We start from the raw sequence: 24,334 nt of genomic DNA, 5'->3' as shown, positions 1-24,334 counted from the left end.
ATAGTATGGTTTTTCTCATGGTTTTGAAGAATACAAACATTAAATTCATAGAGTCTTTCTGCAAGATGGTTTATTTTATGTATTTGCAGATAATTGTGACAAAGGATTTACCAGATTCCACTCAGAGTTATCTCTCCAGTCTGTGTTCTTCGCAGATTTCTTTTTTTTAATATTTATTTATTTATTTATTTATTTATTTATTTATTATGGATACAATATTCTGTCTGTGTGCATGTCTGCAGGCCAGAAGAGGGTACCAGACCTCATTACAGATGGTTGTGAGCCATCATGTGGTTGCCAGGAATTGAACTGAGACCTTTGGAAGAGCAGGCAATGCTCTTAACCATTGAGCCATCTCTCCAGCCCCAGTCTGTGTTCTTTTATGCATTTGAAGATGAATAAAGATACACTGATAACATTCATAGGGTTTCCTTCTCTACAGTATGTTTTCTTTTATGCCACAGAAGACTATTATGATATGCAAAGGCCTTACCACATTGATTACATTCATAGGGTTTCTCTCCAGTATGTGTTCTTTTATGCGTTTTAAGATGACTGAGATGTCCAAAGGCCTTACCACACTGATTACATTCATAGGGTTTCTCTCCAGTATGGGATCTTTTATGACTTTTAAGATGACTGAGACGTGCAAAGGCCTTACCACACTGATTACATTCATAGGGTTTCTCTCCAGTATGTGTTCTTTTATGCATTTGAAGATCACTCTGATCTGCAAAGGCCTTTCCACACTGATTACATTCATAGGGTTTCTCTCCAGTATGTGTTCTTTTATGCTTTTGAAGATGATTGTGCCTGGCGTAGGCCTTACCACACTGATTACATTCATAGGGTTTCTCTCCAGTGTGTTTTCTTTTATGGTCTTGAAGATGACTAAGATATGCAAAGGCCTTACCACATTGATTACATTCATAGGGTTTCTCTCCAGTATGTGTTCTTTTATGATTTTGAAGAGTACTCTTAGCTGCAAAGGCCTTACCACACTGATTACATTTATAGGGTTTCTCTCCAGTGTGTGTTCGTTCATGGTATTTAAAAGCATTGTGCCATGCAAAAGCCTTACCACATTGATTACATTCATAGGGTTTCTCTCCAGTATGTTTTCTTTTATGCTTTTGAAGATGACTCTGAGCTGCAAAGGCCTTACCACACTGATTACACTCATATGGTTTCTCTCCAGTATGTGTTCTTTTATGATTTTGAAGATGACTCTGAGATGTAAAGGCCTTACCACACTCATTACATTCATAGGGTTTCTCTCCAGTATGTGTTCTTTTATGATATTGAAGATTACTCTGAGCTGCAAATGCCTTACCACACTGATTACATTCATAGGGTTTCTCTCCAGTATGTCTTCTTTTATGATTTTGAAGATTAGTCCGAGCTGCAAAGGCCTTACCACACTGATTACATTCATAAGGTTTCTCTCCAGGATGTGTTTTTTTATGCACTTGAAGATTACTCTGAGTTGCAAAGGCCTTACCACACTGATTACATTCATGGGGTTTCTTTCCAGTATGTGTTCTTTTATGCACTTGAAGATGACTGAGACAAGCAAAGGCCTTACCACACTGATTACATTCATAGGGTTTCTCCCCAGTATGTATTCTTTTATGATTTTGAAGATGACTTTGCTGGGCAAAAGCCTTACAACACTGATTACATTCATAGGGTTTCTCTCCAGTATGTGTTTTTTTATGCACTTGAAGATTACTGGGAGTTGCAAAGGCCTTACCACACTGATTACATTCATGGGGTTTCTCTCCAGTATGTGTTCTTTTATGCAACTGAAGATGACTGAGACGTGCAAATGCTTTACCACACTGATTACATTCATAGGGTTTCTCTCCAGTATGTCTTCTTTTATGATTTTGAAGATGGTTTTGCTGGGCAAAAGCCTTAAAACACTGATTACATTCATAGGGTTTCTCTCCAGTATGTGTTTTTTTATGCACTTGAAGATTACTCTGAGTTGCAAACGCCTTACCACATTGATTACATTCATAGGGTTTCTCTCCAGTATGTATTCTTTTATGCTTTTGAAGATCAGTTTGACATGCAAAGGCCTTACCACACTCAGTACATTCATAGGGTTTCTCTCCGGTGTGTCTTCTTTTATGCATTTGAAGATAACGCTGAAATGCAAAGGCCTTACCACACTGATTACATTTGTAGGGTTTCTCTCCAATATGTGTTCTTTTATGACTTTGATGACTTTCATAAAGAACAAAGTCTTTATCACCTTGACTATATTCATAGGGTTTATTTCCAGTGTGTTTTCTTTTAAGCACTTGAATATAACTGTGATAAGCAAAGGCTTTCCCACATTGCTTAATTTTAGACCGTTTTTCTCTAATATGTGTTTTTTCATTCCTTAGAAGGTGAGTGTCATAAGACAAGGCTTTAACACAATGAGTATACACTGAAAGTTTCTTCTCACCATTTTGATTTCTTTCAATCCTGCAAGCATAATTGGCACATTTAAAAGCTTTACCACATTCAATACACTGTTGAACATTATATCTGTATGAATCAATTTATATCTTGTTCCAATTCTTTTTTTTAAAGCTGTTATGTCTTTTTGTGATATTTATTTATTCATTGGGTATACAATATTCTGTCTGTGTGTATGCCTGCAGGCCAGAAGAGGGCACCAGACCCCATAACAGATGGTTGTGAGCCACCATGTGGTTGCTGGGAATTGAACTCAGGACCTTTGGAAGAGCAGGCAATGCTCTTAACCACTGAGCCATCTCTAGCCCCAACTTGTTCCAATTCTAAAAAATATAGTTATTAAGGTTTTATAACTCTGTTTAAAATCATGTTTGTGCCGGGCGGTGGTGGTGCACGCCTTTAATCCCAGCACTCGAGAGACAGAGGCAGGCGGATCTCTGTGAGTTTGAGACCAGCCTGGTCTACAAGAGCTAGTTCCAGGACAGGCTCCAAAATCACAAAGAAACCCTGTCTCAAAAAACCAAAAAAAAAATCATGTTTGCTTTTTAATTAGGGATTGGTTTGCATCTAGGAAAATAAGTAGGATTATAAAGTCCTCTGTTTCATGGTTTACCTTTTCACATTTACAAAAATATTTTCATATGATATTATTCACATTTGTGAAGACAACTGAATACACTGAGAGCTTTCCCAACTTTACTGCATTCATAAATTTTACTATACTGTGAATCATATTACATTTGCTAAGTGAACTAGTACATTCAGGATTTGAACAGACCTAGAACTAATGGGGCATTTTTGTAATGTTTACATATTAATAATGATGGTAGAAATTCAACAAGAATACTCAACATGGCAACTACTGCTTATCTTCTTTTTGTTCTTAAGGAAAGGTATGTTAAATCTTTCCATATCCCTATGCTCATAACCTTATATCAAGGGTAGTGTCTGATACACATATGAAAGGAAGAATAATTCACATACATGAAATTGAGGTCTATGAATTTGTGAGGATTTCATAACCATCTATGCACTTAAAGCTGTGCTTATTTGCACTGTTGCTTTCATTTAAAAGTTCTAGGAGAAAGTGCGATCTCATCAGAGGCACACTGTTATCAACTTGCACATGAAAATTACTTTGCAAAAAAAAAAATTACCTTGCATGTCTTCTAGAACATTGCCAATGTTCTTCAGGGTTATGGTCTTCCCCAATGTATCCTAAAATACAGGACCAGAAAATATATTATATCATTGAACAATGTGCAACATTTAGCTTAAGTGCACCTAAGAACTATGACTGCTGTATTCACCTCATTCTTCTAATTCAAATTGCAGAACAACATCCTTAACCATGGAAAAGTTGGTTCCATATTTTGAAACATGAAGGAAATTCATTTTTACCTATAGAAATGAGGTTCCTGTAGGTCTCCAGCATCACATCTTTGTAGAGATTCTTCTGGGAAGGATTCAGCAAATCCCACTCTTCCTGAGTGAAGTTGATATGTACATCATCATAGGTCACTGCCTTCTAAAATATACCACACATGTGTAAAATGAAAAGCATGACAGTAACAAAGTTGGAAATGCATACTTCCTTCAGAGTATAGACATATGATTCTGGTGTTCCTTACTCTTACTCCATGACATAGACAGTCACTTTAGAGGGAAATTGAAAAGCAGAGTTAATTCTGTCATTTCTGTACCCTTTGTATGGGATACCACCCCATAAGAGCAATGTCTATTGAGAGGAAGAGACAACAAAAAAGATCAACAGTATATAGTATGCATGAGAAAATTCTATGAAGAGTTACAGACCACACACACACAAAGTAATATGGACACACTTGGTGTATTGGTATATTGTGCCTTTAACTACAACACTCAGAAAACAGAGGTGGGTATATTTGTCTCTGAGTTGACTGCCAGTCAAGTCTACGCAATCAGGTCCAGGACAGGTGGAAGTACACATTAAGACACTGTCTCCATTGCAAAAATCAGTGAAACAAACAAATGGGATAGAAAGAACTGAAAGGCTTTTATTGAAGTTCTTACAAATAATTTTGCATTCACTCCAGTTCTCTATTTATCTTCCAGGCATCTGAAGTGCCATAGTTTAAACTGTAAGTCCAATAACATTTTGTAGAAAGGAACTTCATGTATAAAGCAGTTAAAATAGACAGATGAAAGCACTAGAAATATAAATGTTGGTCATAAATAATCAACACAGAGCCGGAGAGAGGGCAGAGTAATTCATAGTTTTGCTGGTCTTGAATGGAGGTGGGCATATTTTCCAGTACTTACATGGGGACCACAACTTTCCATTGTTCCATGATCAGGAATTCTGAGATCTTTTGATGAATATCCATGCAGACATATAAAATAGTGATATTGATTTTTAAAAAAATCAAATCAAGGATAACAAACCAGAAGAAGTTCATGCACCTGCAATTAACTGGCTCAGATGCTCAGGCAGTATTAATGTCATAAATACATGGCATCCAGGGAGTCAGAGTGAAACCCTCTTTCAAATTTTAAAATTCAAAGTAAGTGTGAAGCTCAGCAAAGCAGCATATACTTGACATATAAAAAGTCTATATTCCAGGGCTATCACTCAATAATATAAAAGTGAATAGAGCCAGAAATGATGCCCCCCTTTACTTTCAGGAATTTGGAGCCACACAGTAAGGGCTACTTAGACAAGCAAATAAAACAATAAAAACAGCAGGTTGCCAAACTCCTTAATAGCAACTGTTTCTGCTATATCTCATTTTTACCTATGGAATATAGGTAAGAAATAGAATGCAGGCCGGGCGGTGGTGGCGCACGCCTTTAATCCCAGCACTCGGGAGGCAGAGGCAGGTGAATCTCTGTGAGTTCGAGACCAGCCTGGTCTACAAGAGCTAGTTCCAGGACAGGCTCCAAAACCACAGAGAAACCCTGTCTCGAAAAACCAAAAAAAAAAAAAAAAAAAAAAAAAAGAAATAGAATGCAGATATCAAGCCTATAATGGTGGCAAAAGCATTTCCGTATAAGTAGGAAATTGTCTAATTAATGACAAGCACAAAACAGTAGATATAAATGCCAGGAAATTAGTTGAGGGATTGAGACTCATCACATACAATGAGGAATTTCATCTAGACAGGCTTCTCCTACTAAAGATTCACAGGAAATTGAAAGAAAGCCACCAAGGAGAGAAACTTGTTCAAATACATGATCTCTTCTGGGAAGTTGTTCATTCAATCAAGTACATTTTGACCCTGGCCACTATTGGTTCATGGTCAACAATGGAAAAATTGCATTTAGTCCTTTTAAAGATAGACATTTAATGATCCTCATCTGCAATGGTCCCTATACTGTCCAAATGTGTAATGTCTTCTCTGGCACTGAAGGCAATCTGTTGACAGCAACCTCTTGTAAAACCTAAAACATGTTACCTCTTTCTAAAATCACTAGCACAAAATACCATTAACATTCCAAAAGAGAAAAATGGAGAAACAGTGAGGGACAATTGGACCATGGCAAGACTGAAGCAGAGAAGGACAAACATCAAGTCCTATAGCCCTCTTCTCAGATGTATGGCTTCAGTTTCAAATGACTTAAATGGCCCTGTCCTTACAACTTCTCATGCATTTCTCTCTTTGGTAACTTCCCATCACTGTAAGCAGCTAGGTCTTCATGAAAGTTGTGTCATAACTTAGGTACCTTAACATCTTTTTGCTCAAAATGGAACCCACTGTGCTGTGAAATCACATTTTTAAATGTTTTATATTTATTTATACTGTGGAACATTTGTTTTAATGATGCAAAGAAGTGCTGCATTGGTTTAGCTCTGTGAAGCTATGATGCTTTGCCTATTTAAAAATACCTGGTTGGTCTAAAAAATATTTGAATGACCTATCACATGACAAGAAAGGATGGGCAGGGCTGCCAGGAAAAGAAAATAAATGGGAGGGAAAATCTGGGAGGAAAACAGAAAGAAGAGGCAACAAAAGGAGAGAACAACAGGAGCCTTTAATCCAGCTACACAGCAAGCCATGGAGTAAGAAATAAAGAGAGGAATACAGAATAAAGATAAAGGCCAAGGGAAAATTGTAGAGAGAACAATTAGGTTAAAAACAACCATCCTTGAAACAAGCCAAAGTCAAAAATTTATAAAAAAAAAAAAAATAAGCCTCCATGTGTGAAATTTAATTGAGAACTGGGTGGCAGGCCCTAAAGAAACAAGAGCTTCAATCCTCACAGCTGCATGCAATGAAGTCATTGGGCTTCTGACGCTGCCAAACACAGATGCCTGCAACAATGGTAAACTAAAAACCATAAACTAAAAAGCCATGATCTTGGGGGCTGGAGAGATGGCTCAGTGGTTAAGAGCATTGCCTGCTCTTCCAAAGGTCCTGAGTTCAATTACCAGCAACCACATGGTGGCTCACAACCATCTGTAAAAAGGTCTGGTGCCCTCTTCTGGCCTTCAGGCATACACACAGACAGAATATTGTATACATAATAAATAAATATTTTTTTTTTAAAAAAAGCCATGATCTTAAATTTTGATCATTTCATGTTCCCCAAACCAACACAAGATTGGTGATGCTGAGAAACTGGATTCCTTAATTGCAAAGGACACTAAGGAGCTTGGACCACAGGTGCAGAAGGTTTTGAATGACGTAGCTTCCTGTGACTATGAGTCACATTGCTCAACCTTCCCTAAATTGAAGGTTTACGTGTATGGATTCTGACCCTTAGGCACCTTGATAAGCTTCCACTGCACAGTAATGGCTTTTCTGTAATGATAACAAACTCTTTGAAAATTCCTGCCTGTTTTAACACATAAATGCCCTTTGAAACTACCTTCTCATTTTCATTTATTTCTGCCCTACATGGGTTTTTTTTTTACTGCACACCTAAAAGAGTCATCAGTGATAACCATTGAACAGCATCAATATTCCATTTAAGACATTAGCCCATTACATTTTAATTTGGCATTACTAAATTTCTAGAGCATAGGCAGAAGAAGAAAAAGTTTGGAGCCAAAATATCACACAAATGTCTGGATGATCATTAATCCCAGCACTCGGGAAGCAGAGGCAGGTGAATCCCTCTGAGTTTGAGGCCAGCCTGGTCTACAAGCGCTAGTTTCAGGACAGTAGGACTCTTACACTGGGAAACCCTGTCTTGGAAAACCAAAAAAAAAAAAAAAAATCAGACAAAAGTCCTCAGGCTTGGTTTTTTTTTTCATCAAGTTTATTTTCAACTGAAATCCTATGATCTCCATACCCACTTTCTGCCATTATATTTTCATTTTCCTGGTCCTACGAGAACAGTTTAGAAAACTAAAACTGTTTATCCCAGAAACTCTTATAAATGAATAATTAAGGATCAAATAGCATAAGCAATATTCTGAATACAAATTGGTAAAAGTATATAATTTTCAAGAAAATGAACGATGTAATAACATTACGGTTCAAGGTCTGGAGAGATGACTCAGAGGTTAAAAGCACTGATTGCTCTTCTGGAGGTCCTGAGTTCAATTCCCAGCAACCACATGGTGGCTCATAACCATCTGTAATGAGATCTGGTGCCCTCTTCTTGCTTGCAGGTATACATGGAGGCTGAACACTGCAGTTCATTGCTACTCTGTTCAGGATTTCTAGTCTGACCAATTCCTTGTAACTGGGTAATAGTCTCTGTTTTTGGCCACTTAGAAGGCCACTGACTGGCGGTTATGACGGAAGTATCCGCGCCAGTATCCAGGAGGCCAGAAAATCTTTTTCCATTTATAAACAAAGTGAGTTCTGGTCTCTGAAGACCTATGGTCTGTATCCAAAATGCATCAGATGAACCAAATCCATCTTCTCCTCTCTTTTTTTTAAGACCTCAACATAAAACCAACAATACTTAACCTCTTAGAAGAAAATTTTAGAATTAACACTCGAATGCACTGGTACAACTCTAACACAGCCTCATTGGCATACACTTTGAGAGAAACAATAAGATCTCTTGAACTGAGAAGCTTCTATATAGCAAAGGACTTAATCAACATGACATAATAACCTATACAACTGGAAAATATCCTCACCAATCACTAATCCACTTCAAAACTCAGAACCTTTGAAAGAGCAGGCAATGCTCTCAACCGCTGAGCCATCTCTCCAGCCCTCAAAAATCATTTTGAAAAGTTGAAACAGACATTTTGGCCATGTGTTTTAGACTAGGGATTTTTATTACAGCCCATTAAAGATGTCCTATATATTTTCTCTAAAGATGAAAATCTTTCTTTTTTTAAAATATTTATTTATTTATTATGTATACAATATTCTGTCTGTGTGTCTGCAGCCAGAAGAGGGCATCAGATCTCATTTCAGATGGTTGTGAGCCACCACGTAGTTGCTGGGAATTGAACTCAGGACCTTTGGAAGAGCAGGCAGTGCTCTTAACCTCTGAGCCATCTCCCCAGCCCAAGATGAAAATCTTAATCCAGAAAAGTAACAGTTCTGTTCGGCAGGACCAAAACATTTTACCCAGATCTTCTATTTTGGATGGGCTACTATAGATATAGCAATTGGGTTTAAAATAAGGTCTGTAACTTACCCAGATTCTTGATTGCCATGGTCTGTGCATATCAAACAATGGTCAATCAGGATAATCATACCACATCTACAATGGACTGCCTGATTCCACATAGGTAATCTCAACTACTGTTGAAGGAGGAAAGCTCTCGCCCTCCATCCCTCCTCTCCCTTTCTGCACTGTGTCTCAACAGCTTCAAAGTTGGTCAATGAGCTAAATCCTTGCACAGGTCCCTCTTCTTCTTAGTCCCCAATAAAATCCAGAAGGATCAGCACTCATTAACAGTTCTTTTTTTCTTTCTCATTGCTAGTCAAGGCCAAACTTGGAAGAAGTTGCAGGTTTGTTTTCCCAGCATTGGGCAGCAGAGGCAGGTTCAAAATGATTCACAGTTACCTAACATGAGGCAAGCCTAAACTACAGGAGACATTTCTTTTTTTTTTTTTGTTTTTTTTTTGTTTTTTTTTTTGAGACAGGGTTTCTCTGTGGCTTTGGAGCCTGTCCTGGAACTAGCTCTGTAGACCAGGCTGGTCTCGAACTCACAGAGATCCGCCTGCCTCGCCTCCCGAGTGCTGGGATTAAAGGCGTGCGCCACCACCGCCCGGCATATAGGAGACATTTCTCTACAAAGAAATCAACAGTCACCATCATGAGAGAAAGGAAATGAAACTAGTAATGACTTAGAAACATTGGAGAACAGAAACAAATAGAGATAACAGCAGCAATACACTGAAATTAAATATTTGAAAATGATTCTAATAAGTGATTTCTAAAGTGATAAAAAAATATTAAGCCGGGCGGTGGTGGCGCACGCCTTTAATCCCAGCACTTGGGAGGCAGAGGCAGGTGAATCTCTGTGAGTTCGAGACCAGCCTGGTCTACAAGAACTAGTTCCAGGACAGGCTCCAAAGCCACAGAGAAACCCTGTTTCGAAAAATCAAAAAAAAAAAAAATTAAACTTTTAAGATAAAAAAACTTTGCTATATTGACTTTGAAAAAGAGTAGGCCCTTCTCTAAGAGAGAGGACATCATTAATAAGAGATAGATTGATCTTGCCCATATGCATATATTGGCTGCTGACATTGATCTACAACCTGACAAGAAGAGTTACAATCAATGGCTTCTTTTCCAAATCTCTGAGCTGACATAACTGTGTCAAGTAAGATCATTCATATCTTTATAGGATTGTTTCATAATTGCAAATTCAATGTTCATTGGCTCACAATAACCTTCCCAAAGTGTTCACCACTCACCTTCTGCTCTGTATACATCAACATGGCATTAATTAAAATAAAAGATACTGGGAAATCACAAAATCACTCCCCCTACCACAGTCCAGTCCTTTTTCATAATGGTGGCACCAACACCTGATTGCCTATGCTGTGTCCCCTGCAGTGCACACAATAATCTATTCCCCCTATTGTGGTCTGAAGACAGAAGGAATGCTCCATATGCAAATCCTTTCCCTGTGACTACATTGGATAATCAATTACATGACTCAAATGCATAATTTTAAAGCTACAAGGTGATATAGTTTTTTATTTAAGAATTTTGAAAGTGTAATATAGAGAACAGTAAGGTCATTGCCCCGGACAGGAAAAGACCAAGGTCACCTAAGTCAACATAACATAAGTTGTCTCAGACACAAGATGGAAATGCAGCTGTTCTAGAACCGATATGCCTTTCCATTGAGAAACCACTTCACTCACCTAGGAAATTAATAAAGAAAAATCTGTTTAATGATGGCATGCATCCATCTCTGGCTAATGCTCAAAGAGGAGCAAACTAAGAGAGATTTTGAGTTCCACCTATGCTATTATCCTTGAGTGTCCTTTAGGTTCAGGCTCCAGGCTACACCTTGAACAACTGAAATAAAAACAGACAACTTGACAGGCTAGACATTTAGGCAGACAAGAGAGTTACACGGCATAGTTATTCTCAGAATAATTTCTTAAGTACAAGGGTGACCTGAAACAGCAGGGCATTCTTCACTGACAGGGTTCTGAGGTGAAGGTCACAGGGCATGAGAAAGACAGGACAAGTAAATTGTAAAAAGGATAGAAGCTAGGTTAAGGTGGTCTTGGAGAAGATATGTCCTATGCTTTGTAAGCTTCTTAAGAAAAGTAGCATCTTGCCAGGCAATGGTGGCACATGCCTTTAATCCCATGACTCAGGAGGCAGAACCAAGTAATCTCTGTGACTTTAAAGCAAGCCTGGTCTACAGAGATTGTTCTAGAATAGTCAAGACAGTCTAGGATAGTCAGGTCAGTCCTACAGAGAAACTCTGTCCCAAAAATACAAAAACAAAATAAAAAAAAGAGAGAGGAGAAGAAAAGCATCCTGCTTCTTTTATAGTTCCAGGGAGTAAATGGAAAGAAATGGAAGAATTTTATGAAGTCAGCAGAAACTATTACACAATGAGAAAAATTTAGGAGGAGGCTAGTCAAACAATTCCACACAAGGGGAACACAGGGTATCTCAAGAACTTTCCTACGTGCAGAGTTGGCTTTAGGACTGAAAATCATAGCCCCATATGCTGAGAAGAGTTGATTCCTCAGAACCTGAAGAAACTTCTCCACAAAGGGCTTATCCCCTAACCATTACCAGCTCTTCCAAACATATTCCTGGTTTTAGATAAGGAGCTCTGTTTTATTATCAATACATCGGGCCCTTAGGGAATGCTCCCAAGAATGTTCTTTCTCCCTGCCTGAGGTCCTAAATGAAAGCCTTGATTGACCAGGTCAGTCCTTACCAAAACAGTATTTTGCTTTTCAAATATTTGTCACCTGATACCATGTGGCCCATCTGACAGAACTATGCTTTTCTCAAAAAGAAAGGGGAACTTTAAGGCACACCAGGCCTTAAGTTTGGTTGTGACCCTGTAATGCCTCCTTGAGCAGCTTGTTAGAGGCCTGTTTTTTTGATATGGAGAAGGGCCAAGTAACTGGTTTAAATGGCTTATTTGTAATGGTTTGGAGCCAAATATCTGAACATTCCAGTTGAAAAATGTGTACACGAGCATTCTATCTCTAACAGCCCTGACTGACATATCCTTAGGTTTTGAATGTTTTAGTTGCAGTCCTCCCTTGGATACATTTGTTAGCCTATGCATTAAGCATTGGCAGTGGAGTGCTACAAACACATGAGAAGCTGTTGATGACCTCCACAAATTTGAAATTAATGATGACTATATGCGAAGGTTAAATGAAAACCACTGAATGTCAGGAAGATACTGGAGAAACTAGGCCTTTCCAAGTTTGCCAATGGTTTTCCATGAATGTATCATACCTGCAGAAATTCCTAGAAAGATGTTTGTACACACAGCTCCCTGGTCCCAACTCTCTAAACAAATTGAGCCCACAGAGCAGAGTTATTCAGAGGCCTGCCCGCAGGTCCATGAATTAGCAAGGACCGCATGGGTCTTCACAACACAGGAAAACTGGCGGCAGGTTCCCACCCAGATCCAGGGAGAATGCACCTTAGTGTCTCCCACACCTCACCCTCTGCTGCTCCCCATCTGGAGACAGCATTCCCTTGCTCACCATGTTGGGGTTCCTCAGCTTGCCATAGCTCTCAGTTCATCATCTCCCTGCAGCAGCAAAGGCAGACAGCACAGGAAATGGCTGGCGCCAGCTCCTCTGGAAAGCCTAACATGGAGGCGGGTTGCAGGAAGAGCACTGGCACCACTTCTGACTGGCAGATCAACTGGAGGGCCTGATTGGCTAGTGATGATTGAGTGGGATGAATCTCCAAAAAGGGCTATAGTTTGCTCAAGAGACAGCACAGTGGGTTCCTGGCCATTCCTTTCTGCTCCCATTAAAAGTCTTTTATAGAGCTGACAAGATAGGCATTTCAATAACACTTGCCCGAGCACTAGACACTGCCATGATACTGCACTCCATAGCAATCTTGCCTTTTTCCTCCAGAACACAAAAGTCTAAAAGTGAGTTAGTAATAAGTCTAAGCTATGGCGCAAGCCTTCAAAAGTTTTATTAAGCTTCTGGGTCAATTGTTTATGAAGTGGCTGCTGTGTATTTGGGAGTTTTTGGTGGGGCAGAAACATCCACCTAAAAGAGGCACCCAATGAAATGATAGGATAAAAGTATAGATTATTGAATCTTCTCTTTACCCCTATAATTTGCTAAGCAATATGGCTATGGATAAAGTCTTGGCTTTGACAGCTGGATTCACCTGATTCCTTAGCTTTCTGAGATTCTAGTCTCATGGCTGAGGTACTGGCAGGAGCCATGTTTATTGCCACAATTCTATGGAGTTTCAAGGTCCTTATCACCACCAAGAAGCATAATGGTGGCTGTACATAGACACCATTTAAGTGTTTGGTGTGGTGCTTCTTTTTAGATTTTTCTTTTTTTTTTTTTTTTGGTTTTTCGAGACAGGGTTTCTCTGTGGCTTTGGAGCCTGTCCTGGAACTAGCTCTTGTAGACCAGGCTGGTTTCGAACTCACAGAGATCTGCCTGCCTCTGTCTCCCAAGTGCTGGGATTAAAGGCGCCACCACCACCCGGCCTGGTGTGGTACTTCTTAAAAGGGCCGCAAGGTTTCCACAGCTAAAGCTGAGTCAGGAAACTTCTGTTAAATGAGAAACGCTTGCCTTGATCAAACAGAGCCCAGCTAAGAAAATGCTGATAACAAGAAATCATGCTTAACTCTGTTCTTTTGTGTCTTAATTTCCAAGCTCTCTCAGGTTTAAATTGGATTTAGTTATCCACGTCGACAACATTTGTTAACAGAGGTTTCTGTTTCACCTGGTCCTGTAGCCATTCAGTCCCCAAAAAACAGAGGTCTACATTGATTATAAACTGGTGTGCCTATTAGATCATGCTTCCTATTAACCCTTACATCCTACAATCACCCATAATTTTTGTCTGTGTCAGCCACATGGCTTGGTATCTTTAATCAGCAAGGATATCTCTCTCATCTTATGTCCTCTGCCTCTGGGTGATAACTGCAGGCTGAACCTTTCCTCTTCCCAGAATTCTCCTGCTCTGATCTGCCCTGCCTATATTTCCTGCTTGGTCACCCAGCATATTCTTCCTGCATGGCTACTGGCCAATGAGCATTTTGTTAAAACAATACAATTGACAAATCTTTAAAAAGTCCATGACTGGTGGCTGGAGAGATGGCTCAGAGGAATAGAGCACTGGCTGCTCTTCCAGAGGTCCTGAGTTCAATTCCCAGCAACCACATGGTGGCTCACAACCATCTGTAATAAGATCTGGTGTCCTCTTCTGTACTGCAGGATACATGAAGGAAGAAACCTATATACATAATAAATAAAAAAAATAAAAAAAAAAAGTCCATGACTATTGCCCTACGGCAAACTTCCTCTAGCTTAGAATCAAAGGAATAGGTAAGGAACCGTTCAAAAGTACCCAAATTACATGATCAAATACTTGTACCTGATTTCAGTCTAGGAGAAAAAGTAGCAAGAGAAGTATAAATAATCGTCCCTGAAAGTACCTGGTGAATTGGTCATAGTTCTTGATACAAAGAGATCAGAATTTTGGTTTTTAAACTCTTTTTTTGTTTGTTTTTTTTGTTGTTTTTCGAGACAGGGTTTCTCTGTGGCTTTTGGAGCCTGTCCTGGAACTAGCTCTGTAGACCAGGCTGGTCTAGAACTCACAGAGATCCGCCTGCCTCTGCCTCCCGAGTGCTGGGATTAAAGGCGTGCACCACCATCGCCCGGCTTAAACTCTTATTAGTATCTTTGTCTATTATGCTAAAAAAAAACACATTTCAAAAAATCAGAATGGAGTCAGGGCAATTGGGAATGTCCATATGTCCCTTTCCATAGAAGACAGATAGTTTTCCCTGAAATTTCCTTTGGAAATGTAATGGAAGCTGAGAGGAATTCACCATGGTGATAGAATGAGACAGTGACAGCAAAAACACGAAATGAATGGGAAGTTTGTAAACCTTCTTCAAATCTAGTACCAGTGCATCAACTCCCCCTAGATTTTGTGTTTCATAAAGAAGTTTAAGAGAACACACTAATTCTAATTCATGCAAAATCTGAAAACTCAGTCAGTAAAAACCATCCTCCTTTAATTCAGAATGAATTACTTAGAACAGCTAGTACAGCATTGGATCCATTTCCCCTGTGTGGTTATGCAAGTGTAAAGATAGTTTCTATTGTATGAAATCACACAATAAAATATTACCATATTTTCACACACAAAAAAAGGATATAAAGGGGGCTGGAGAGATGGCTCAGTGGTTAAGAACATTGCCTGATCTTCCAAAGGTCCTGATTTCAATTCCCAGCAACCACATGGTGGCTCACAACCATCTGTAATGAGGTCTGGCGCCCTCTTCTGGCCTTCAGGCATACACACAGAAAGAATATTGTATACATAATAAATAAATAAATAAATAGATAGATAAAAAGGATATAAAGAAATGCAAGTTTGGCCAGGAAGTGGCGGTGCATGCTTTAAACCCCTGCACCTGGGAGGAAGAGACAGGCAGATCTCTGTGAGTTTGAGAACAACCTGCTGTATGGTTTGTGTGCCAGCAGAGCCAGATATACACAGAGAAATTCTGTCTTGAAAAACTCACTAAAGCCTTGTTGGCCAGAGAAGGGTGATGTACACCTTTAATCCCAGCACTCGGGAGACAGAGACAGATGTACCTCTGTGAGTTTGAGGCCAACCTGGTCTACAAGAGCTAGTTCCAGGCCAGGCTCTAAAACTACCTAAAATCCTGTCTTCAAAAACCAAAAACCAAAAACGAACAAACAAAAACAAAAAACTAAACCAGATCCTGTACCAGAAAACCCATTGGAGAGAGTCTTAGTCCAGTGACGGATGGAGATAGAGACAAAGTCCCTCATCAGAGCAATGGACTGAGCCCCCAAGGACCAGTTGAAGAGCAGAAGGAGGGAGAAGATCAGCAAGGTAGTCTGGACTGCGAGGGGTTGGTTGACCCACGGAGACAGTGTGCCTGTTCTAATGGGAGCTCACCAAATCCAGCAGAACCAGGACTGAATGAGCATGTGATCAAACCAGATTCTCTGAAAGTGGCTGAAAATGGGGGCTGACTGAGAAGCCATTGATAAAGGCACTGGGACTTGTTTCTACTGCATGTACTGGCTTTTTGGGACCCTAGCCCATTTGTCTATTTGGATGCAAAGCTTCCTAGGACTGGATGGGGGGGTGCTTGGACTTCCCACAGGGCAGGATTCCCTGCCCTCTCTTAAGGAGGGATGGGGAGGAAACAGGGGGTGTGGGGGAGCGGGAGGGGAATAGGAGGAGAGGAGGAAGTATAAATTATTTTAATGGAAAAATAAAAAAGGAACAAAAAAAAAACCCCAAACCAACAAAAACAAAAAACAAAAAGACTTCATAGATACAGAAACCCCAGTCTTGAGAAAGTGAAAAGCAAATAAGCAATAAGTGAAGAAACTTAAAAACTGAAGTTTAAGAAATATACTCATGATCCATTGGACCCTGAATTCTACAAGTCCCATTCTGCCCCAAATCTCCAATTACACCCCTACAAACCCCCTGCCACAACCTCAATGGAACTCTGAAACACAGCCTGCTACTACTCAGAGGGGACCAGGAGGTGAGTGATTACCCATGCAGCAGGACACCCCACTCTCTAGGCCCTCCATACTAGAGCAAAATCCCAGGATCCCCCCAGTGGCCTCAGCTTCCCTAGCCAGCTAACCTGTGAGCTTCCTGAAAGTAGGCAGTTCCCATTCATTGAACCTTGAAAGCTACAAGTCCCACTCTGCCCCAAGCCCTCCTATCCATGCACCTGCAACCTAAGTGGAACTCTGCAGCACAGTCTGCTATTACACAGAAAGGACCAAGAGGTGAGTGATGACCCATCCAGCAAGACAACCTCTCTAGGACCTCCATACTGGGGCAAAACCCTGGGACCAAACCCCACCTATTCAGTTCTCTAGTCAGTCAACAGGCAAGTTTCCTCCAGGTGTGCTGCTCAAACACCTCCACACCATCCATCAGACCCTGAAAGTTACAAGTCTCACTCCACCCCCAAAACCCCCCATCCTACCTCCCAGCCCCTTGCAACCTCAGAGGAACATTAAAACACAAGATGCAGCTTCACAGGGTGGACCCAGACAGGGACCCTGAAGCACATGCTGTGACTGCACACACTGGACCAAGAAAGTGACCCAGGAGTGCAGAGCAAAAGAGCAGGCCAAGAGAGAGTGCAAAGACAGACCTCAGTGGCATGGCTCTCTGAAACACACAGTTGGCCAAGAACAGGTCTCAAAGACACAAACAACCACTTTAAGGATTGGACCAAGAGGCAAAGACACTGGTGTAGCCAATTAAAGGGTGAGATGGGTAGGTGCCAATGCAAGAATTCATCCAACAACATAGAAAGCAACATGGTAACACCAGAACCCAGTGGCCATACACCAGGAAGACTTAATCATCCTAACCCAGGAGAAGCAAAAAAATAATAATTTTTCAATGTGACTTTTTGTGAGGATGATGGGGTCCCCAATGTAACTATAAGAGGATGATGAAGGAAATAAAAATTCCATTAAAGAAATCAAGGAAAAGGCAAGAAATTGGAAGACATCAATAAATCTCTCAAAGGAACCAAGAAAAAACAATCAAACAGATGAAACAAACAGCTCAGGACTTGAAGATGAAATAGAGGCAATAAAGAAAACACTAATGAAGGGAATTCTGTATATGGAAAATCTGGGTACAAACGGGAACTACAGCAGGAAGTGTAACCAGCAGAATACAAGAGATAGAACACCAGACCCACCAAAGCTTTCAATCACCATAAATGGAGAAAACAAGATATTCCATGGCAAAACCAGATTTAAACAATACCTATCGACAATCCAGTCATACGGAAAGTACTAGAGGGAAATCTCCAAACCAAGGAAGCTAACTGGAAACACAGGCAAGAGATATCCTAACATCCAGAAACCCCAAAGAAGGGAAACACACAAACACCACTACTGAAAAATAACAGGAACTAGTAGTCTCTCGTTATTTACATCTCTTAATATCAATAGACTCAACTAACCTACAAAATGGTACAGGCTAAGAAAATGAATACAAAAGCATGATCCATCCTTTTGCTTTATAAAAGAAACACATCTAAACCTCAAAGACAAACATTGCCAAAGAGTAAAGTGTTGGAAAGATTTTAAAATCAAATGGACCTAAGCAGTACAGAAGTGTAGGTATCCTAACAGCGAACAAAATAGACTTCAAAGTAAAGCCAATCAGAATGGATGAAGAAGGGCACTTCATTCCCATAACAAGAAGAATCCATCAAGATGAAGGCTCAATCCTGAACATCTATGCCACAAATATAAGAGCACCCACACATGTTAAAGAAACATTACTAAAGCTTAAATTGCACATCAAATCCCATACAAGAATAGTAGGAGACTTCAACACCCACTCTCCCTAGTAGACAGGGAAACAACTGACTTAACAGAGAAATGAGAGAACTAACAGATGTCTTGACTTAAATGGACTCAAAAGACATCTACAGAACATTCCACCCAAACACAGAAGAATATACCTTCTTCTCAGCACCTCGTGGAACCTTCTCTAAAATGGACCACAAGCATGGTAACAAAGCAAACCTCAATACACACACACACAAAAATGGAACAACCCCCTGTGTCTTATCAGATCACCATGTTTTAAAGTTAGGATTTAACAACACTAATCACAGAAAGCCTCAAATCTCATGGAAATTGAACAGTGCTCTATTAAATCAAGGAAGAAATAAAGAAATTAAAGACTTTGTAGAATTCAACAAAAATGATGGGACAGAATAGCCAAATCTATGGACACTATGAAAGCAGTGCTAAGATGAAAGTTCATAGCACTAAGTGCCTACATAAAGAAAATGGAGAAAACTCACACCAGTGACTTACCAGCACACCTGAAAGCTCTAGAACAAAAAGAAGCAGACTCAACCAGGAGGAGTAGAGGATAGGAAATAATCAAATTGAGAGCTGAAGTCAATAAAATACCAAAATTAAATCAAGACCAGATGGACAATTCAAATCAGCTTTTAACCTGCAAGGAAAGAGAAGTCATCAAAAGCCTTCCAACCAAAAAATCCAATGGCAAGACAGTTTCAGTTCAGAATTCTGTCAGAACTAAGAACTAATAACTATACTCAAAGGGTTCCACATAATAGAAACAGAAGTAAGACTGCAAAATCCCTTTTTATGAAGCTATAGTTACCCTTATACCAAACCACACAAAGATTCAACCAAGAAGGAGAATTCCAGACCCATCTTACAGATGAACATAGATGCAAATATACTCAATAAAATACTAGCAAATCAAATCCAAGACACATAAAAAATCATCTATCATGATGAAGCCAGTTTCATCTCAGAGATGCAAGGATGGTTCAACATACAAAAATTTATTCAGGATCCTACCCTCCTTAAGTTCCTTCCCTGACATCCTTTAACAGTGAACAACAATATGGCAGTATAAGCCAAATTCTCCCTTTTCTCCTCATCCTGGGTTTTGGTCATCGTGTTTCATCACAACAACAGAAACCCTAATTAAGACACCATGTTTGGTTGATATGTATGGGAGACCTGCTCTTCTCTAAAGTTAAACAAAGAAGAGAGATTTGGGGGAAGGTTGGGACAGAGAGAAATAGTGGGAGGAAAGACTGCAGTCAAGATGAAAGAATAAATAAAAGATAAATGAAAGAGAGGAATGAGGAAAACTGAGGGAAGATTGGGTCAAGGAAAGATGAAGATTCAGCAGGGCAAATGACAAATCTTGTGGCTCTATCTCAGGTACATGGGCTTTATTTTCAAAGGGCTTAGAAAGTTCTATCCATGCTGAAGCATTAATCTAATTGACATTTAACAATAAGAAATGAGGAGTCAGAGAGCAGGGTAACTAACTGAAAGATCAGAGAAGCAGTTAACCAGCAAATAGTGACTACCACCTCTTCAGTTTCTCCATGTTAGTAAAGTGCTAATATTCTCTTAGGCCTGCCTTAGGAATCCTGACTCCTATCTGTCCAGAGTCCTCCAAACCTCTATGGTAAATTTTGGTCAGGTAGTGATTAGCTCTGCTGTGACGCTAAGGAAGCTTTATTATCAAAATATAATGAAAATATCACACATTTCCCTATTTGTCTAATTAAAAAATGAAGGTTTTAACTAACACAGTAAAGCTATACACACTAAATACATTAACTATATATAATATATACAGGGAAGAATTATACTAACAATGGCCAATCCACTTGCATTTGGTAAATTTAGAGAAAATGTTTGATCATCTATCCTATCTTAGTAAGCCCAAGGTGTTGTACCTAAATTACTTTTTATCCTAACTGGTATTACTAACCTTAAATAATCTTTCTATGTCTCTTAGCCTTGTATACTTTATACATTTTTTAATTCATTTTTTTCAATTTGTTAACATGCATAATTACAATTATCAAGTCTTTCGCTCCATCAGAGAACTCAGAGGGATATAATATTATCTGAGTAAACAGGAAGTATAAAGCAAACAACATTTAAAATGAAGAAACAACACCACCTGTCTATTTAAAATGAATTTTTATCAGGCTGTAGTGGTGCATGCCGTTAATCCCAGCACTTTCATAGCAGAGGCAGATATATCTCACTGAGTTAGAGGCCAGCCTGTTCTACAAAGTGAATTCCAGGAAAGCCAGAGGAACACAGAGGAATCTGTCTTTTAAAAAAAGGAAACAAAATGTCTTTTTGTTTCACCTTGAAAATACACCTAACATGATTATAATAATTGACCGTTAGGCCAATTTATTCTTTTGGATGGGGATATTTTATTTGGATGATGTGTTATTTTTTTAGATACCTCAGTTGTCTAGTGGTTTTTAGATTCCTTAGTTCGATGTTTTCATACTTTTGTAAAGACAAAACAAAACTCTGCTGTAACCCTAACTTTATGAAGATTTATTATTGGAAATTATATTTAATCAAAAGGAAAACATCTGTTAATCTTATGAATTAGTTAGGATTGAATGGTAATGCTCTCTGATGAACTATTGTCTCTTACTCAAGAGATCTTTTTGTTTGAAGCTAATCTTTAAGGATTGAAGTGGTCTCTATAATTTTATTCCCCAATTTAATACATATCTTGGTTTTTATTCTGAATGCAATGTATCTTTAAAGCATACAGGTTGGTTTAATATAGCAGGGCTTTTTTATTATCTAATGTCTCCTCACAGCTGCTGTTTCCTTTTTACTAGCATTTAAAACTGTAAAAGTTAATAATCTACTGTGTAACCTATCTCTGTGGCCTTAATTCCTCCTTTCTGTTAACTGAGCATAAATTTTAAGATGCTGATGAAGGGTTAATCTAATTAATCTTTTTTAATCCCAAAACAACCTAAGAAATGATTTAAAATCTGCTTCCTGCTACATGGCATAGAGCAGAATATGTGGATTTTGCCCTATCTACCTGTCTAACACATTGCACACCTGAGAAATCTCTGCACATCAGAAACTCCTTCTGTCCCCTGGAACTAAGCTTCACTGGATCACACCATTGCAGCTAGTGGTAACACCATGTTAAAAGCACTCTACTCAACTATTGCTCTACCAGGTCCTAAACAATTTGTAATCTTTATAACACAAACCTGAAATTGGAATGCAATATTCAGAACTTCTAGAAACTAAACCTTCAGTTTTCTAATCTCTCTTCCCACTGTACAACAAAAGCAGTGCCCATGTGTGGACTCTGGACAGAGATACAACCAGCATCATTTCCTTCCATTCCAGGGCTGCAGTATTTCTATACACAAAGAGGCTCAGAGAACAAGGGCCACTGCCAACATGAACCACATGGACCAACATAACTACAGTCTAGCTCATGGTACTTCCAAGTCTCAGCAGAAATGACATTTCAACAGACCTGCTCTGAACACCCCCCACTCATTACAGGATTGCTTATGGTCTTCCTTACCACTCCCTACAGCAGAGACAGAAGAGAATCATGAAAAGAACTCACAAACTGTCTGCCACTAGTACTCTTGATTGCTAACCCTTCCCAGAATCCCTCACTGGCTATTGCCACCCATCTAGGTCTCAGAATATTAGCAGCTCCTCTAGAGGAGGATCAGAGATCAAATGACTCCGACAGCACAGTCCTTCCAGTCCTGCCCTCCCAGCCCAGCAGACAGGGCCCCAGTTTAGACAGTTTGTATTTAGTACACATTTTCCCACTCTCCTAGAGCACATCCTCTTCCTCATCTAAAGCACAGGGTCCTTTGTGTACACATTCCATTACATACCCACTTTCCAGTTCAGCCATCCCATTGGCTCAGAGATGGGAAATCCTGCAGACAAACAGGTCACATTCATAAAGTAACTACTGTTACTGTGTAACTGTGGTTACTTTGTAACTGTTGTTAAAGAAGAACAGACCAGGAATTAGAAAACAATCCAGGGGTCTTAGGGCTTGGAGGCAGCAAGGAGAATGTAAATATGATGTAGTTGTCACCTCAAAAACTATTTTGAAAACTTGAGACAGACTTTATGGTCTTGTACTCCAGAGGCAACGGATTTGTATTAGAGCACAGTAAAATTTTTCATGTATTTTCTCTAAAGATCAATGTCTTAATAGAGAAAAGTCCTGTTAAGTAGGGCCATAACATTGTGCCCAGATCTTCTATTGTAGATGAACTACTGTAAATATAGCAATTAGGTTTAAAGATAAGGTCAGTCCCTTTCCCAGATTCCTTTTTCTGCTGGTCTGTGGACTGCAAACAATGGTCAATCAGGACATTCATAGAGCATCTACAATTGACGACCTGAATCCACACAGCTAATCTCAACTACTTATGGAGGAGGAAAGCTCTCACCCTCAGTCCGACCTCTCCCTTTCTGTGCTGCAACTTCACCAGCTTCAGTAAACTCCTCCCCCTATTGTGGTCTGAGGACAGAAGGAATGCTCCATATGCAAATCCTTTCCCTGCAACTGCAATGCATAGTCAACTGCATGAATCAAATGCATAATTTTAAAACTGTGAGGTGGTGCAATCATTTTTAAAGGAATTTTGAAAGTCTAATGTACAGGACAGCAAGGTCATTGCGCTGGACAGAACAGACCAAGGCCACCTGAGTGAACATAAGAGAACTTGTCTCAGAAACTATTTTTCTAACAGGATGGAAATGCAGCTGTTCTACAAGTAATATGCCTTTCTATTGAGAAAACACTTCACACACTTAGGGTGCCAACCTGTAATGCCTCCTTGAAAGCCTTGATATAGGTTGTTCTTTGATATGGGAATGTGCGGTGTCTGGTTTTAAATCAGTGGAGGCTTCTTTGTAATGGTTTGGAGCCAAATATCTGGACAATCCAGTTGAACAATGTGTACCCTAGCATCCTAAACTCTAACAGCTCTGATTAACACACATTTATCTTTTGGGGGTTTAACAGGCAGTCCTCCCTCAGCTAAATTCTACTTTGTGAGACTGAACTATTTCCAAGGCATTGGCAAATCCTTTGCATCAGCAATTCTCCTCTTCTACATTGCAGCTTAGAAGTGCAGCGCTACCCAACAGGTGAGATGCCTTGATACCGTTCACACAGTTAAATATAAATGGAGACTGTATGTAACGATAAATGCAAAGTGATCAATATCGAGAAGAAACTAGAGAAAGTAGAAGTCTCCGACTTTAGCATATTGAAGTTGATAAGAAAGATGTTTATACACACAGCACCCTGTTCCCAATTCTCTAAGCGGATTAATCCCAAGCCGCAAAGTTGATCAGAGTTCTGTCCCTGGGTCTAGGAATTAACAAAGACCGCATGGGACTTCACAATGCAGGGAATCTGGCGGCAGGTTCCCACGTGGATCCCAGGAGGACGCACCATGCTGTCTCCCGCCCCTCACCCTCTGCTCCTCCCCATCTGGAGACAGCATTCCCCTGCTCACCATGTTGTGGTTTCTCAGCTCGCCAAAGCTCTCAGTTTATCAACTCCCTGCAGCAGCAACTTCACCGCAACACAGGAAACCAACGGTGCCAGCTCCTCTGCAAAATCAAGACTGAATGCGGATGCCCGGAAGAGCCCCGCAGAACATCTGACTGGCAGGTCACCTGGAGGGCCTGATTGGCTAGTGAGGCCTGAGTGACAAGATCACCTCCCACAGGAGTGAAGTGCGCTTAAAGAGACAGCACAGAGATTTCGGGCCATTCCATCCACCTGAGTCAAAGATCTTTTATTGATTGATTTAGATATGCATTTCAATAGCACTTGCCCCGACTATAAAAGCCGACACTATCAAAATCTTGCA

The 24,334-nt window shown here is 39.8% G+C and overlaps 1 pseudogene; it reads right to left on the bottom strand.

Moving 5' to 3' along the window:
• Positions 1-304: 304 nt before the first annotated feature.
• Positions 305-24,067, bottom strand: LOC130866891 (zinc finger protein 431-like; annotated as a pseudogene).
• Between the last annotated feature and the right edge of the window lie 267 nt (positions 24,068-24,334).

The sequence above is a fragment of the Chionomys nivalis genome, chromosome 26, assembly GCF_950005125.1.
Source record: "Chionomys nivalis chromosome 26, mChiNiv1.1, whole genome shotgun sequence".
Lineage (NCBI taxonomy): Eukaryota > Metazoa > Chordata > Mammalia > Rodentia > Cricetidae > Chionomys > Chionomys nivalis.
The sequence above is the reverse complement of the archived record's forward strand: the minus strand, read 5'-3'. Positions and strand labels throughout refer to the sequence as shown.